Source organism: Euwallacea similis, chromosome 5 (genome assembly GCF_039881205.1).
Source record: "Euwallacea similis isolate ESF13 chromosome 5, ESF131.1, whole genome shotgun sequence".
NCBI lineage: Eukaryota > Metazoa > Arthropoda > Insecta > Coleoptera > Curculionidae > Euwallacea > Euwallacea similis.
This window is the reverse complement of record NC_089613.1, coordinates 4,588,433-4,608,365: the sequence shown is the minus strand read 5'-3', so window position 1 is coordinate 4,608,365 and position 19,933 is coordinate 4,588,433. Positions and strand designations below refer to the sequence as shown.

Sequence of the window (19,933 nt, the reverse complement as noted above, 5' to 3'; positions counted from 1 at the left end):
ACTCACGTCATTGTTTTTGTAGAAGTTTTATTAGCCTAAAATACCCTCCACTGACAAACCTCCTTTATATTATCATTGAAGGTAAAGGGTTGTGGGACAGATGCCTATATTTTTATATCACAGAATCAATCCAAACACACATTTCTCCCCTCTTTGGGGTGTGCCACCATAGACATAGTTTGCAAAACCAACATCTTAATAGGCAAAAAAAATTACGTTTGTCAATAGTTAGTTGCTAATATCAAGATTACAAATATGTAGAGTTATCAAAGTTAACTATTATGTGTGTAGTTCACATTATTCTTAAACTTGAGTTTTGTATAACCAAAACCCAAGCTAGAACCAGTTTTTCAAAGTTTTTTCAGTTAGGTGTTTCTAAAACCATAAACTTTAAGCTGGTTTAGAAGAATCTTAGTGTAGGTGCAATCACAGCCTTTAGATTGCAAGAAGGCAACACACCTTTCTCTCATTTACTTAGTAAAGTGATAAGTAAAGTCTCTCTAAGAAGAAAATTTAAAAGTAAAAAAAACTGAGTTTTAAATTTATTTATTTATTCCATAGGCTGCACGACATGGGAAAATTGGTGAATCCAGCATCTCTTTTTATAATCTCAGCATTCATTTTTCCTCTAAAATAATAATTGGAACAAAATAATAAGAACTTATTGAATTTTTGCAAAAGCAAAAAAAAATAGTACCTACAAGGTGTTCCAGCAAGGACAGGATTGTTCCAAATTTTAGGCTATTCTGTGTTGCTTGGAAATTCCAAAATATTTACTGGGTTTTTGTAATTTCTCTTTAAAATCCAATAATGTAATTTCAATTATAATGAAGTAGCACACCATAAAAGTATAATTATGTAAAAACCCTCACAAAAATCAAAGAAATTGCCATTTCGTGATTGATTTTTTCAAGGGTTTTTTACTTCTTTTCTATAAGCAGGAATTGATGATATATTATTGTCAAGAACATACCAATTGGGCAATAAAATAACATACCATATATATTATAGATAATTTTATTTCATACAGTCGCCTAATGATCTATGAACTCGATATTTCTATCTACATTCGTCATTTTGACGCAGTCAAACACAATTGGGTATTTATTGAAATCTGCCATGTCAAATGTATTTGCTCTTTAAATAATAAATATTTAACTATTTACATACCAAAATGTGAATATTGCGATATTTCAAACTATCGTTAGGTCAAAATTAGTGTTCACTGTGATCACAGTACGTGAAAAAAATGTTTAACTTATGTAAAAGAATAGTTGTAGAAACGACTGCTATTTTCGAACGATAGGTCCCTAATTAAAGTGTTGAAAGGTCGTTCAGCAGTATTACAATATTAGGCTATGACGATTTACTCTACATAGAATAGAAGACTGTAACGTTCGATTTACTAACCACAATCCGCACAGAGTAAATGGATCTATCTGCAAAATATTAAATTCAATGAGTGGCACAGTATTTAACCTGTTCGTAATCTAATCTATAATATGAATCGTCTATTATGATGCAGGTCTGTGGATTCAAAAAAAGTTAAGACCCCTTAAATAAATATTACTATTCACCTGCTTCCGACGGGAGGTGGCAATTACCCTTCATAGAATATCTTCCTAGATAGCTACACTCCACTCTGCATACGGTTAAATAAAAAAATAAAAAAACATTTATTTTGCACTCTTTTATATTAAAGTTGCCGTTCCGCCACTGATCATCAGGGCAATCCCATCCATCCTTTTCACACCGGGGGCTTCCCGATAATTTCAGGGATAATATATTCATGGAGGCGTCCCGCTACGTTTTTAATAAGTGTGCTCATGTGTGTGTAAAACAGATTATCTGCAGCCTTATTATGTGAACGATCGTTTATTACGGAGATTTTAATATCGGGATGCATATGGTCTGCTGCCATTGGGGTTGTCACGGCCCTCTGGTATTAAGGGGATTAATCTAACTTAACGGATTTGACAAGGGATTTGGTTTATTGTCACATGAGTCGAAAGTATAGGATGGGTATGGTAAGTTCAGAGAACGCTCATAATGACGAAGTTTTGTGTCACTTAACATCATGTAAGTAAGTCAAGTACGTGGGTATTACCTCAGGTATTACGTAATCTTATCTTATCAAACGTAGAATAATGTAATGCGAAATTATTTGTAAATATGTGATGATCGAATTTTTTGCGTCACAATCATAAATCGCCTGATTTGATTGTTCAACTTGGTTAATGATTTATTATTTATCTTTGGGCTGCCCATTAGGATTTGTTCAAAATTCGGAATACTTCTATTAATGTGAGTAATCTAAAATCCATAAAAAAATCAGATCAGATAAAAAAATTCACAAAAAGCATTATGAGATATAATTATATGGTCATTTCCCTTAGGAACCCATAATACATGTACCACGTGCATAAACAAAAATCATAACACGCTCCAGAATTCAACACTTTCAGCATCTTTTTATTATATAAAGTCAGGTATTTAGCATAGGATTATTATTGTCATAATAATCATCAGTTAGTCTGGTTGCTAGTACATCGAGTACAAAATCTTGAAATTTTAGTTTATAACTTGAAAATAAATAATTTTTTTTTAAGAAGTTTTCTTTGAATGAAAACTTAACTATATGTAGAGCTGAATCAGTACATACTAGCTGACAACATACAAAAAGTTTTTGTTTACTGCGATGTATGCATGAGCCACACCAAAGGTCAATTTTTCCTAAGTTTGTACATTCTTCATTACATAATAAGCTTAAAATGAGAGTTCAATATAACATTGACCAGCTAAAAATGAGGTGATGTCCAAGGTCATGTGTAGTTTAAACTATTTCATTCATTACGTGGGAGAAACCCTTGTACCGATAGTTAAATGTGTCCACGTTGTTGCTATAAAGATTATGTCATCAGTGCGCCCTTCAATGCTTTTAAAAATAACTTAGCTTGAAGTAAAAAAAAAAAGCCAAATGTAGTTTTTTAACACTAAATTCTTTATTGATACTTAAGCAAATAATACATCTTCCTCTTTCCACTACATCTATCACCTAATTAAAATAGGCACTTTGATCTGTAATTGATCGATTGCTTAATACCCGAGCAATTAGTGCATTACAGGCAGAAATCCCTTGGAAGTCCCTCAATCCATACAAAACCACTGCATCTGATATAAGGTCAGTTGTCTTGACCAATAAACGGCTGCCACTTCCACTCCAGATTAATTGGCAATGCAGAATAGACTTATCGGACAAGTGCACGGTTAGCGCTAATAGTGTTAATTATTATAGATTCTGAATGTAACCACTTAAGCGTGTATTAACTGTTGGAAGCTCATTGCTGATTCATCATATGATTAATTACCCATGTTACGTAGATGTAAGTAGTGCCTTTGGGGTAGAAGATGTGTATTCCTCAGAGATTTATCTTGGACGTTAAATTCATAATTAGCTGAAAAATATTCTTTCTATAATTTCTCAAGAAGTTCTTTAATGAATTTTCTCGAGGTTTGCCGCATATTAATAAAAGTGGCAACATTCCGAAAGACTCGACAAAGTTACTTCCATGAGCTGTTAAATTTATGGCTTGTTCTAATTGGGGGCACTTCAAACAATACAAAAACGCGATGTTGTCAAAGCCGAGTTGTCTTTCCCATAATATAATGTCATCAGAATGTGAAATTCGTAGTACAATCGAAGGTAAAGTAGTGTAGATGAATATCGAGTATAATATCATACCAGTGTTTTCGCTCAATTCAAGCGAATGAATGGTCTAACTTACAGGCAAATTAAGTCTGCAATATTATTTGGTCTGTATATTATTCATTGAATTATGTTCAACAAAACTAATGAAAGGTTAAATACTACTTTCACGTGATGTAATTACTTCATTATAAATAGGTGTAAATTTCGTTGTATAGCTACAATTTAGCAACTCACCAAATTATAAGATTAATTTCCAATTTTGCGCATTCATTTCCAAAAAAGTTGAACAATTTTCATTGTGTTTGATAGTTCCAGGAAAATACTTGTGGATTTTTCTAATCAATTTACCAATAAATTAATTAAACTTGAGAATTTCGTTGATCACTTGGTCTAGACCAAAAATCAGTTTTTTTTTTGTTACATAACCCAATGTACCCATTGTACCCGCAGTAACCGACACTGACAAAAAAAATTTGTCAGCAAATTTTATCACGATTAAATTTCTTTCAACGTCTACCAGTCAAAAATTGTAGAAATGTGTCACAAATACGTAGCATTTAATTCTTGAAATTCACCTCCGGATATAACTTGTGGATGGAAAATTGTAGATAATTTTAGACCGAAGTGTGTTCAGCAGTCTAGATCATCCCAAGTTGCATTTATGCATTTTACACTACAATTAACCGATAATTTTCAACACACTTGTTTCACGGCATACAATTATTTTTAACGATTTAAGATTACTAATATACATTCTTTTAATAATTTACTAAATAATAGTTAAAACAAACTTTTCTTAGAGACGCAGTGAATTTTCACTACCCACAAGGATATCTGTTGTAAGATTACATCTATAATATTTTACGTCAATATAATACGGAATAAATCTTGGCATTATGATCATAATCTGAAAGATATAGTTAATATAGTTAAGGGAATTACTTCCTGCATTGGGTATATGGCATTAATATCTATAATAGATTGTTTGTTTTGAATCTAATACGTGTTCATTTAAATTATATCAAAAGTTTCAACACTTAAATATTGGTAAATATGTGTTTACATTAAATCATAGAACCATGTGTGGGGGGTCATTCGTAGTTCATTGTCAAGGCCAGACTCGCCGACCAAATAATTTCAATTGTCCCACGTTTTAAACCCATTTCCTCCCATATTCAAGTCGCGTTTTCAATATGCCCCGCAACGAACCGGTCCATATACGCGTTTAAACTTTAAAGATTCCTCTCAGGATTCTTCCTTCGAAGATTTATTGCCTTTTAGTTCTTTCGCCGTGCTCACGTCACGTTTTTTAATCTCCTTTAAGCCTGTTAATTCTACGGTGGGCGGATATTATGCCTCGTCTTATTAGAACCTTATCGGGGAGCATCAGGGTCATAGGTGGAGGATAATGTAAAAGAAGTGGTTCGAGAAGGAAGTTTCTAAGACGAGAAAGGATGTTATTTGTTTTGTGAATTATTGTAATTTCTTTAAAGCAAGAACTTATGATTCCCCCCTATCCCGCCCTATCATTACCTGCTCAGTCCCTTTCTTTCGGTTATTCTCGCAGTTGTTTCAGTCCAATCATTAAAAGGGATTAATTTCCCAAATCGACAATTAATATGATTAACGAGTGAAATCCATTAAATACGCTGTACACATATCTAGCTTTCTTGGATAAACACCGTATCGGGTGAATGGAGCAACCCATCACCGTCGTTGACACTTCAAACAGGGTCGTCATTGATAAATAGTTTAATGTTTCCATTTCGAGCACATGTTTTCGGCTTTCCAAACCTCATTGCTTGTAGAGTTATGGTTTTATTGCTTCCTCTAAGTAATTAGTTTGACGCTAATTATTATTGGTTCCTTTCAACCAATTTACTACTTACAACTACCGAATTTCCTATTGAATCCGGAAGCACTGGGGTGTTTACTACAAGCCACGATTTATGTTTGAAGGTACGAAATTTCACAGCCCTTACGCCCAGTTCTATCACTCATTCAATCGCCCCTGCAGATTTTTGTTTCGCATGCACTTTTGTTCCCACATATGTTTTTTTAAACGTGCCCTATTCAAGGCCCTAAGTGGAACAGATTTATTCAAGTCATGAAGTCATTTAGATTCTCGATTACACTGGCCGCACCGGCCATTATTATTGTAAGCTTGAGTGCGGGCTTTACGAATCGTTTTTCTCCTTTTCAACGCAAAAGCCAAACCGGCAAGTTTGGACTGGTAGAAGGCCATTGTTTTTGTAATTGTTCTTGTTGTTGAGAGTTGAAGAATTATGCGCTTAGTTGCCCTGTGCTGTGTGAGAAAATATGCGTACTTCACCACATGGGAAAATACCCAATAAAAGGGCAGTAAAATTTGCATAAAAGCAATCGAAGACTTTGATTTTTGCTTAGGCTTGCCCAATTTTATCATAAAGAAAATATCAAGTACTGGTTGCGATTTATTTAAATGAATACCCTGTAAATTTTATTTAGTAACAATTAAATGGAACTTTATCATTTTTTGATAATGATTCACCTTTACCAAATTAATAGGCTTAGGAATTTTTCAGTCAAAAAGATTATCAGAAATTTCGCCTTCTCTTCGTCGGTCGGCCTGAGTTACTCTAGAGGTCTTTTCAATATTCTCCAAAATTTCAACTCAGGTCTGTTCCGGGTCCTTTACTTTTATATACCACATACACATTGTATATTTTATATTCTCTAAATTATTTGGTTAAATCTTCCTTCGGATTTTTCCTATTTTTTAAAAATATTCTTTCACAAAATTGTTAAGATTACTAAATAAGAGCTAGTTTCTCAGTATATGTTCATTCTTTTTAATCATAAATGTCCTCTTTTCTCCATTTAATTTAAAGGAACGTCGACTAAATTTTTCCCTAAAAAAACGAATGAAACTTCACTAAATCTTCATCAAAAACCTCAATAAATCTACACATCTCCCTTGAAATTTATGGGAAAGAGCTGAGCTCATTCCTGAAACTTTTTCCATATAATCGCTGAGGCCTACTTGGTCCCCAGAGGCTCTTTTGTCAGCCGAAAACAACACGGATTCCTACTTTGTGCCCTATTTAGCTTTTTGTCCTCCGCTATAGACTTGTCATTATTGACGAGAAAATGCGAGGCGTGCATTCGGAAAATCACCCTATAATATTGCCGGTACGAGACAACTTTATGGAAATTTCTGATAGCTTTGACATATGGTAATTGAAATTTCTGGAACATAAAACTTGCCTCTTCAAATTATGATTATTCAATGAACCAGAGCTACTCCGTAAAAAAGTCAAACTACTCAAACGACCCTCCAATGGCCACGATGACCTAAATGTTTGTTTTTTCTTCGGGGTAAACACAAAGCTCGTTTATATCATGAGGGCGTCATCCCCTCAAAGGATGGGTCGTTGTGATGACACATAGTTGTTTCATCCATATTTTTAGCGGACGTCTCGGGCCCAATTTTTCACACTCCTTTCTACAGCTGGTGGTTCGGAATTAACGGCGCAAATATTAAACCTCTCGAAAGTCTACAAATCTTCATAATTCACCGAAATTGGGCAGCTTTACCCTTAGTAACTTCACGGGGTGGAGTGTTCCCAGGTGTTACACGACAAAAGAGCGAGTTTTCACAGTGTAGTTCCACGGTTCGGGACCGATCTAAAATGAAAATTATGGCGACAAGCAACACGTAATGTGAAAGTTAAAGCGGTTTATTCACGTGATTGTTTTATGGAGTCGTTGGCGTTCATGCGAAGGGTTTTAAGTTAAGCTGATACCTTTGATGGACAGGAAATAACAGTAAATTAATTATTGGTTTTTGAATTCCTGTTTAAGCACTAAACGTATTTTTTAATTAAAAAAAAAACGTGCCAAGTTTCCTTAAGATCCACCTTGTAAACTTTTTAACAGGAATTTTTCCACATTTCACAGGTATGAGTGTTCTTATTGAGACAAACTTAGTTATTCAGATTAACTCTCTTGTTTACATATTGAGCTGTTTCAATTTCAGGATAAATTTTTAAAATAAGTGACTGCATTTATACCGTTAATATTAGCTTATGTAAAAATTCTATATTCCTTTATGTCGTTGCTTTAGATAATTCATAGAAAACTAAATATCCTTAACGCCTAGGCAAATATTGCACCAGGTGAGGAGATTCTAAAACGAACTGAAAAGAGCTCGTATATGAAACGTAATGTTAACGATTGAAAAAAATAGTGTTAGTATAACGAGTGGTCATTAAAAAAAGGCTCCCAGTATACAGTGAACCGTCAACATAGGGCGTTGATTAAGCTATTTGCTCTTTACCATCGCACATCTGAACTAACAATAGGTAAAAGATGAATTTATCTAAGACCTGCCTCTGACATTTCAACACCTACAGGAGTTTTTTTAGTGATGACCCTATACAATATTTAACACAGTTAAAGAATGTTGAGTTAGCGCTAGTTCAGCCTGGGAGGTGGTATTCACAAAGTTCAATAACTTATTAGTCAACTAATAACAATGGAAGCCTCTATGATTAAAATAAAAGAAATTGATGTTGATCTCTCTGATTCTAATAGTTAATAAATCCAAATGATTTCTAAAATACTTGTATTTTACTATGCAATATAAGTAGACTACCATTATTTTCTGACACTAAGTCCGTGCCAAAGGTGCTATTTCCGGATGAATTAAATGAACACCGCAGCTGTGACATAACCTGAATGTGCGTGTGTTCTTGAAGATTTGTAATTATTTCCAGTTTTAATTTATTTATTACTACAATTAATGATATGACTGAGAATAGTAGATTTTCTGTACTAGAGTGATTGTAAGTAATCGAGGATTTTTCTTAAATCTTGGCAACATTGTTTCATAATACTACTTCTGGATAATGAAGTTACGCCTATGTATTAACTGAACGGCTGTCTAACAAAAGACTGTTGTGGTGTTGCCGTTTTTATGAAATGTTTTTTTTAACTACAATTTACTTTGACAATGAAACTAATTTTTATTCCTTGATCAGTAATCTCAATGGTAGCACCAATAATTGTTTTACGATCATTTTAGATGCATTTGTGTTAAGCTGTTCATTTCGTCTTTCAGAGATAGGAATCTAAATGAAATTTCGTGGTCATTTTCGACTGTAGGCATACCCAAGCAACATCTTAACATTTGATCTGATCAAACAGGGTTATTTACATATTTGAGTGAGTTACATTTTGTGTCTTGTATTAAATTATGTAATTAACTTAATGTTTGTTTAAATGTAAATTGTTTCTTAGTGTTTTTTTATTAGGAAGGAGTTTAAGTAGACAAGTAATAAATAAGGATTCCCGACCTTCAGTAAATTTGCAAATTTATTAAGAACGACAAATATAGGTAAAAATACAATTTAATTGAGTAAAGGTAAATTTATCATTGGTATTTTCACTGCACTTGATATTCAATTAAGGTCATTCTAATTATTGGTATAATCAAGCTTCATAGGTTCGATAATTTTATTGTTTTTTAATCGTTTGACTTTTGACATGGAGAATTGAAGTGTGACCTTTTCGGTTTTTATTGAGCGGTTAAAATTGAACCAATAAAACTTGGTGCAAACTGCACTTTGATTGATTTGGTGTTCTTCTATTATCTATAAAACTAATAACCCTTTTTTGGATTGAAAACTAAAGATGATAGAAATGAGGCTTCAATGAAGTCAGTGAGATGTGGATTTAGCTGATGTAAAAATGAAAACACAACCGCATTGAAGTCATTGATAATTTACCTGTTTAAGTCGACAAAAAAATATCGAATATTGATGCTCAAAAATTTTAAATCTTTACAAAATTTTTGAAAATCCATACCGATTACATACATATTTTTTCGACAATCTACCATTTTCTTTCACATCTCATTCATATTTACCCTAATACAGTGTTCCTCATAAGAAACAATTTATTAGCAATTTTAAGAATCCCCTCAGTAATGCTCGTTTCTCTTCTATGTGACACCCGAAAAACCACTTAAAAGAGTCTATTTTAAGCCGAAATACAGTCGACGTTTATTTCAATCTGCCTTATCTGCTTTTAATTTTCAAAGTGTCGCAAGACCGTTCAGAAAGAAAATAGATTGATCCAAAGAGTATCATATTTTAGGCTGTAAAGCCGGAAAGCGTTAGCCAGCTTAATGTCTGGCTGTCAAACCGTAGGCAAGAATAGATGTTGAAACACTTATAACAATAATTTAATTCCTACCTCAATTTTATCACAAAAATTCCTGCCATAGTAACAATTTTAACATTTCCGTAGACATACAAATGTTTATATAATAAATGTGCAATCTACTTAGTCCGGCATGTAAGTAATGTTATGTATTATGTCCTTTCGTGCAAACTTCTAATGACATGGTCAGATATGAATTACTAGTTATGAGAACGACCTGAGGAGAGCCGGTAATTTTCTTCGAAATTATTTTGCTGAGCTTTGTTTATCAATCTGCAGTCATATTTTGTATTAGAAATATGTAGGTTTCGATATGGATAAAAACACCAATCGATTTATCTTATAAGGTCGAATGAGAACTAAACAAATAGGTACCAGGTAAGGCTTGAGTAAGATAAAGTTGATATAATGTGTTTTTTTCATTTATTTTAGATCAAAAATGCGTGAATGAAAATTATATTAAATAATTACTTCATCAAAGGAAAAATTTAATCAAACAGTCAATTAAAGCGTTTTGATTTAAGAAGACGGGATGTGGGGCCTAAAACAAACAATTTAATATGAGTATTATCGTTTTCTATGTTACAAATTAAATTTATAAGAACCTGTGGCGTTTAAAGACAAACCTTATATTTGTTAGTGTTTATTCATTTCTGCGGATGCTGTAAATTATCAATTTTTTTCTAATACGAATACCTGTTATGGGCATTTGATTGTGTGACGTTTTTGTTTTCATCTATGTTCGGCCTTGTATAATGCATTAAAAATCGATTCGTAACATCACACGATTCCCAATTTCCGTAAACAGACCCTCCAGTTAACTCATAGAAAGAAAAGTCAATGTATAATTAATTAAAATATCTTGCGATTTTTGTATAGCTCGCCATGATCGCCCGAGTTCCAATAGCCAATGGAAACGAGCCAATACTTAACCGTTCAGTCGCGTGAATGTAATCGGGTATATCTATGCTAATTTGACGCCAGGTTAGATAAAGTTCATTTTATTTTCATGCTAATAGAAGCCATAAGATTAGTGTAGGTATTGATGGTTTCCTGTCGGCGGGATTTCATTGTGGAGACAATGTAATTAGATGATTTCATTGACACAGCAAGTCGGTTTCTTGACAAAATGGTCAAGAAATTAACTGATTTTCTTTCAGCGCGGTTAAACCTTTAGAAGGAATTACCAGCTAGACTGAACCTCCCATTACCAATATTTCCTTGTCTGGTTTGAATCAAGCTTTTGATCAAAATCCTCAAGTCAAAGTAAAGGTTTGGTTTTACCTGACTAAAAAAATTTACGGCTAAATTCGCCATCAAAAACTTCGTTAGTTCAGGTTTCATTTTTAAAATAAATTAAATAAGTCTGTTTCCTCTAAATCAATAAGCCACCGTAGGCTAGGAATTGTTGGCACTGTACCTGGCGCAATTTTCGTGATAAAAATCATTGTCGCAGTATTTCGTACACACACATCTGTTCGAGGATTTCCGTGGGGAAATAGTTTGTGCTGCAACCGATGCGAATGCAATGGCATTCAATCGAACGAGGAATTCGGGATAAAAGAAACGTGAGATGCCCGCCATGGAAGAAAACGAAATAAAATCTACAAATACGGATCGGTATATGACTGGCAAACGTTGTTGATATGTATGTATGTAGCAGCTTTTCTGCTCAAGAGATTTACATTCTAGTGTGTTGAGGAAACATTATTAATATCATTGAAAATTATGAAGATAGCCCAAAAGGTCAGGACAACTGAGATATCGCAATAGTCGATACTTTTGCTCTCAAAACTGCCCCTCAAAAAATATAATAATTCGAAAATAGTAATTTCTAATTTGAAATCCAAATTTTCGAAATGTAATGAGATTGTACCAATAAATTCACTGCATTTCAGCGTACGTCCACGACAATACCACACTAACACGATATAAAGAAGATGATAAGGGGCGCAACAGAAAAATATTGAGTTTAAACAGAAGCAGGTATATTCAATATGAAGTAAGTAATAAACTTAGAAAATATTTTAATTAATCAGGTGCGTCCAATGGAATAGCGGCAAAGTAGACTCACTTAAAATGAGCCATAAAAATGTCAATTGAAAATATCAAATTCATGTGAAGAAGTTAAGTAAATGGCACTTTAGTTTTCGTTTTTGTGATGATTACAGGACTGCATATTAAAGAGTTTGAGAGCACCCTCGTGTATCTCGTATGTATCACTTCGACTATCTTCTAACATCCTTTCATTTTCTGTTTCCGTCGGGATCAAACGTCAGATATAGTCATCCTTGGTGTGATCAAGCGATTAGTACGTTGCTCTTCACCCACAACACATTTATCGAGGTTGTATAATACATACAGTGTGGAAGTTTTGGATGGAACAATTCATATAACCAAGAGTATTTTTTTAAATTTATACATATAACTAAGAGTAAATTTCTCGAGACCGGTTGCGTTTAGGTATAGGACATGTTACATGAAACACACTTAAAATTTTGCGTAGAATTCAAAAAAGAAATGAAAAGGTGTGTTTCCATTTGAAAAAACAAAGTTAGTGGTGGTGTCTGATTTTTGGACTACCCTGTATACATGAATTTACCATCAAAAAAACCGCAAGAAAAAATAAAAATCTACGTGTTTAAGGATTTTGGCCGCATATCTTCCGCATCTTAGTTATATGGGCTGTTCCATCCAAAGCTTCCACACTGTATGTACCTAGATCTGATATGGGCTACCTTCCACAAGAGTCAAAAACAAACTTACCATTGTTACCTTCTTTTTCTACCTTTTCCAACCTCACCTTCACGCCTTAACATCACTTTGACACGTGGAATAAATAGCCCCATTTCACATGTTGCATGTCCAATGTCTACCATCTATTTCTCTAGTTTGAGTCATCATTATCCTTTGCTGCGTAGACGGGCACTATGTTAACGTCGCGAAAAATGCATGAATGCTCGAACCGGCTTATGAAAACTGCACCGGCACGAACAAAATGTAAATTCGCTTTCAGAAGGTTGGTGGGCGTGGTGGTGATGAGTTATTATTTGCAGTTGTGGAACCGTTAAAAAAAATGAAGAAACAGTACATCATGAAGTGGTTTCTTTGGTTTTGGAAAGAAAATCAAAGTAATGCTTCGTTGTTATGAAAGTTGCTTTGCACCTTCGGTTTCCTTGTGAAATATTGTCAGTAAAAACATGATTTACTTTCAGTTGTAGTCCTGCGCGATTGCCTTGATTAAATTAAATTAAGTGAGTAAAAGATGCACTTTTGGATGCAAATTATCCTCATTAAAATATCGCTAATGGAGTCATTCTTTATCAAAAATGTTCATTACCATCCAAAGAACACCCATAAACCAACAGGAATCCGCACGAAGACAAGCCATTTGAAAAGCCATCTTTTCTAAAGTTTATAGCCGCCTCGAAGGCAGGTTTACAAAGCTGCGACAGGCGTATGCATACCTACTATGAAATTAATTTCCATTGTACCTAAGAAGAAGGTAAATATGAACCGCCCATTATTATTACCTTATCAAACGCCTCATTAACTTATATCCACTAGTGATTTATTTGTTGTTGCTCGTGTAAGTCTTCAAATAAGAGTAATCAGTGCCATTGTGGGAGGATAAAGAGGTTTAAAGTGCTTAATAGTATATAGAAATGCACATTAAAAAAGATAAACGAATCATTGAAGTCAACTTTATGCCCAAGTGAACCATTGTCCTCCTCATAAGATCATCATATTTTTTGTTATGAATACTTTTGTGGTCTTGTGAGTTACATTAGGATTATGAATCGTAAGGTTAATAACTTTGTGTATCGTGAAATAACCTGAGTATTATTCAATACTTACCTGATAAATCTAGTTATTCAAGCAATTTGATGTTGAACAGGTATTTCTATACAAGCCTGTACGTTGGGTTGTCTACGTTAGCAAACAAGTGTAAATAGAATTCGCTACGTTCACCTGACCTACCGGAATTTCGAGTAATGAAAAGTTGTTAGCAATCTAACGCTGGCATTTTTGCTATTTATATTATTTTTTTGCCACATGGAATTATTCGTTTAACTCACAATCCGTTATCAGCATTAGAAGACCACCATTGTTAATTTTCAATAGACATAAAACATCCATTAGTAAAATCGCACAATATAACCAACATAGTTCTATTGTGTGTCGCTCTTAACAAATGGCAAATTCTTCTTTTCATATGAATTATGCAAGTAAACAAAAATTGCTAGGTCATTAAACCGTTTTATTTATTTAGTTTCAATGTCAAGATCATACAATGTTGCGGATTGTGATCATTATCATCACGATGACGCTACGGATTTACCGTTAGAGTATGAGTAAGGACAGTAGTCTGTAGGATTAAAAAACAAATACGTCTGCATTTATTTTTGGACAATTGTTATTAATTAAAAATCTAATGCAGTATTATCCTTTATGAACATCCGTCTTAATTATATTTTAAGAGTTCCCAGATGATTAATAGATTATTCAACTAATCATGAGTGCATATGTATGGAGTTGAAAAAGAGAATTTAACAAGCATATTCAATTGACCCTTGGCGTTGAGGCTACAATAGTACCACGTCTCTTTTTATGGCTTTGCCTCATTAATTTTGAGTCTCATATGTGAAGAGAATATGAATGTAATGGGTTTCTTGCAGGGATTTACCCGTAATTAGTTGCGTAGAGTCCAAGAAAGTTGTATGTCTTTAATTATTAAATGAGTCCTCTCTGTAAGTGTTTTGCACTAAAGTTCAAGATCATTTTGATTTTTTTTATGCGATGAGGTCTATATGTTTGTGAAGTTTCATGAAAGGTGGTGAAGCGTGTTTATGTTGATTCGTTTTAATGTAATTATATGCGCTCGAAGTGACTACGACAAATTGTATCGGGTAAGATATTCCTCTCCCGATTTTTGAAAGTAAAGCAAGTGTCCAGAAACATACGTTTGTTTTATCTATAAAAATTATCTAACGTGTTTCTTTTGGCAGATGAGCTTTCTAACATAAATATGGGAAATTCTAAAAGCTTTCTAAGATAATTAAAAAATAGAATACTAAAGAATAATTGATTACATTTTCACAATTTCTCAGCGGTAAAAAATTTCGCTTAGTAGCAGACAAAAATTTTTCATTAATCACGGAGTGCCAAACAAATTTAATAAGACTCATAAAACCATTAAATCCTTAACAAGTGTTAATTATCGCTCGAGATTTCTAAAATTTCTCGAAACTGAAAAAACTCGTTTGAAAACGGATATCGTATAATGTCTTTCAAAAGGATATTGATTATTGGGGTAAATTCAATTTGTCGAGGTCAAAATTTTGTTTTTCATTCACAATGACATTTGCTTATTTATATTTAATTTTGTGCTGTTATTGTTTTTTCGCTAAGTCGACTCACAATTATTCGAGGACGAGATTAGAAATTTTAATCATTCCATCTAAGTTGATTAAACAACTTGATCGGTATCAAATTTCTTGTGGTCCCCTGTTAATTTCCGAACTAGTTTTTGTAGGATTCTGCTTTAAAATGTCGCACACTTATAATTGATTAGAAAGCTCCCCTTCTATACATCGTAATAACCATGTGTGTTACCGACAGGGGGAGTGCATATGACGTAGTGGGAGGAAATCTCTATAGCACCGGACAAAATTATTGTTTTACGAATACCTATATAGTAATTAATTTTACTTGTGTTTCATGTGTTTCTATTTGCGTTGCAGATAAGTGAGCAGAAATTGTCCCTTCTCACTCCCAATTCTGGAATAAGTAATTATTATCGTTTGAAGCGATCGGATGTCTAATAATTAATACTTATAAAAAAATATTGGCTTCCTTGGTTCAAAAAAAAAACAAGCAACGCCTAAAAACTCACCCCTAGAACCTCATCAATCTTAGAAAATGTCCATATCACTGGCGCCGAAACCTAATTCCGCATCCCATACATAAACATACGCAACTATAGCCATTTTATTTTCTTATCAGGGAAACTTTATCTGTTTACTTAAGTGAATAGTCGGACACAGGAGAGGGTTCGGCCCCCTTATAAAGAAAATTTGATTGCCATTTCTACAAGTTTTATCGGTTCTTGAGTGGGTAGGCCCAACACACACAAACTTTTTTCATATGCAAGCCGTAATCACCCTCATAAATATTTAACAGGATATTGAAAAGCCAGGGCTTATATTGACACGTATAATATGCATGTGGATTTAAGGTACATTCACACTTGCAAGACTGTTGAATTCAGATTGTAATTCTATGCATTGAAATAAGTTCAAGCAATTACCTGCCACCTTTCCTCGCAATACATGAAAACTTAAACAAGCAGTCATCATCCAATTACCGAGGATCGTTCCCTCCAAACAGAACGCTGCATAAAGCGAGCTAAAAGAATAGCAAGTTTGTTTCATGCATAACCCATAAACTTCTTAAGCTGCGACCGTTGAAAAGTTGGATGGAGCCGGAATGATTTTTCAGCAGCCACAGTGATTTTAAATAAACGCCAAAGAAGATGGTGTTTGCGGATTATAAATAAGTCATGCTGGCCATTCAGACTTCACTTGCTAATTGGTTTCTTTGAGTCTGGGGGAGGTTAAGAATTTCTAAATGCAGAGGCAACAAACACATTTACTTTTTCTTAAATTTGAAAATCGACTGTCCAAAATATTAATAACTCTTTATTTTTTACAACATTATAGATAGAAAGTCAATTAGTTAATGCTTCCATTTGATCCGGCTCCTCTCTCTTCGTTCCGAAATAAAAGCCTGTTTTATAGTGATTTAAACGACTCGATGTTGAAATCAACTGCCCAAATAAACCGTTGACAAGAGCCAAAAACTTCCCCGACAATGCAATTTAATTAAAAGTTTAAATTGGAGAAAAATGGAAACAGCGGGTCGTGTGGATGATGTGGTGGAAACGAGACTGTCATGCACATTCTTGGAAAAGGACGTGAGGGTTTTTGTTGCTCGGATCTTTAACAGCCACTTTAGATTAAAGCTTATCAACTTCAAATTGATGATAAAATTAATGGAAACACAATTTAGATATTTATAAAGAAATAGGACAGCAACATCGTATTCTGATGCGGCTTTATTTTGGATTTGATCAAGTTTACAATTATTTATTCGTCGGAATTCTTTAAATAATTTAATGGAAAAAGCTTTTTTTCTGAAAAGAAAGTGTTTATTGCGTAAATACGGGAAATGCGTTTCATTTTGGAAAAATTGGTTCTTTGTCTCCAAAAGAGGAAACCTGGAAATTATATCCCTTCTCGCAGGACTTAATTATTATACCTAACAACAAAAAAAATGTTAATCTCTGTTGTGCTATATTCAAAACACTGAATATTATTTTAAGTTATACATATATATATATATTTCCATCTTAGATCATAATAGACCATTTTCTGTCATTTTGGGCCACTCCAAGAGAAATTTTTCCACTAAGTCAGATTGTTTAAAAAAATAGTCCTAATTGATGTAAAGATAGAGGTCTAGCAGACGAGTTTTCAAAATATTCCTAGTTAAACTTTTACGGGTACCTAAAAACGAAGGATACTGATTTTTTCCTTCGTTGCCCTAGAAATGTTGCAACATATTGAAATATTTAAATTTTACAGCTAAATTGAGGAATTTTTACTTGAAATTACCTTCACAATTCATGAAATAAAATGAATCTGTAATTTTTCACAATTTTACACTCGTTCAACTTAAACTGGAAAAAGACGTTATGCACTATTTGTACCAGTGCATTTTTTCAACTTAATTTGCATTCATGAAAATTGATGGATGCAAATTAATGATAAATAAAGGATGTTATACCTAAGACTTGCGAAAGTATCTTTACCACACTCGATTGCCGATTGAACTTAGCAAATATGTAACTGGAAACGGCGTGCATTAAAGTATAATTTTCCGCACTTGTAAAGTAAATAACTATAATTGTCTACTAAATCCATGAAATCGGCCATTTTATTGAACATAAAGACAGTGCAGCAGAGTCTTTTTTGGAATCTTTCGTAATTTTAGTAAATAAAGTTTCAAAATTATGTAGACGTTCACATTTCATCGATAGTGGAATCTGTAAAGGTAGGTAATTGATGGTAAACCAGCACAGACAAAAAATACTTACATACGTGGTACCTTAGACGCAAAGAGGTTTGCACGTGGGTATATATATACTTTCACTTCCGTTCTATAAACGAACAAATACTGCCTCTATAAAGAATAGATTTGGTGCACACTCACCCGCAAATCAATGTTTTATTAATACAGAGACCCATTGGGAAATATTGGCTAATGGTGCTAATGCCTCTCGTTTGTATCGCAATGACCATTTTGCAAGCTAAATAATTTAACTACATTTTAATGGCACTTTAGTTTGTTGGATATCAAACAACAACAATCAGTCATAATGGCAGTAAAATTCGAAAATCACACCACCGATGCCCATTTCGAACCTCTTAAAACGTCGCCGTCAATGGAAATAAAAGAGAGAAAAGAAAACAAAAATAGGAGGGCTTTTAAAAGCCGAAGAGAGCTTTTGAGGTTGCAACACGTGCATTTCTCATAATGGGCGCAAACACATCGAGAAACCACATGTTTGCTGCCAGAGAGCACTTGAGGGTGAATATGCTACAGGATGATGATAATGATGATGATGATGGTGGTACGATTGCTTTCTTTTGGGAAAGTGCTTGGATAAGGGAGCATTGCAGGTGGAGCTATTTGCGTATTAAACGTATAAACCAGACGCAAAATAACTTTGATGGCTCCATTTAATACAGGCAGAGAGATTGTAATGGGAATTTTGTAAAGGTTCAATTGTGTCTAAAAAGAAAGACGACCAACCAAAAATAGGCACAGTACAAAAATATGGAACGGAGATATATTATAGAGTGTCATGGTTGCCCCTTTTAATATTTGTTTAAGTTACTAAAAATTGCAATCTAAATTTTTTTAGCTGTACAAAGAAAACACATTTTATCGACAACAAATTAAAATTTCCTGTAAATAGTTTTAAATATAACTTGTAATGCAGACGTACGTAATAAAGATTTCACTCCACTGTGCTTGATGAACTTTTCAGCTTCTGTTCAAACTATTCTGCATAGTCTTCATACATTTTTTTTTCAAAATAGTAGAGGCTAGACAACCGGGCAGACTTAAAACCATTTTTATGAAAGATATAATAAAATTTGGTCAATTAATTAATGGCTTATATGCATTTTAAAGTGAATGAATTTTTAAATGAAATGTAAGAGTAGCACTGTCAATTCACCAATGTGTCAAAAAATTCACTTATTACTGTTAACCAAACCCCTTTTATACAATTTTTTTATGCCATTCCGGCAAAGTATTCCCTCAATAAAGCATATGTCGCACACGATTATTTCTCTCATTAATCCAATCGGCAATTCCAACAATCTTATTAGTGCAAAAACTAGTTTTCCAGCTTAAGCCTAAGCCTATTATGAGCGATAAATTTAACACTTAACTATCTATGGATATGTAATTCACTTTTTCCCGCGTTTTTCCATCAGGTTTTATGGACATTTCAACATTAATTAATAATTGATTAATCGGCCATCTACTTAAGGACGTTGTCCGACAAGGATTTAAACATTTAAAAACTTACTTACACGTTGAAGTCGGATTAAGCATCACCTAGTACCGATATTCTGAATTATTCTTAAATCGGAAGAAATTTAATAGCAGAAGGAAACTTAATATCTTGGTGTGATACAAAGGGATTAACAGCCTCATAAAGTTTACGATTTTTATCGGTGTAGTTTTGTAACTCTTTGATGACATTTAAAAGAATGTGAGTGATTGGGAAAAAAAAATTTATTTGGTCATTGGCTTGTGCTTATCAACGATCAGCGTCCAGTCGTCTAGCAGACGCTTTATGTTTCTTCTGGTATTTTATTACATATATCACATATCTACATTAAATTACACATTAGAAATAACAGTGTAACACACATACTTACA

The 19,933-nt window shown here is 33.6% G+C and overlaps 1 protein-coding gene across 2 annotated transcripts in view; it reads left to right on the top strand.

Annotated features, from left to right (window-relative positions):
- Positions 1-19,933, top strand: part of spin (Protein spinster) — a 28,735-nt gene that overhangs the window by 773 nt on the left and 8,029 nt on the right. The window lies entirely within an intron of this gene.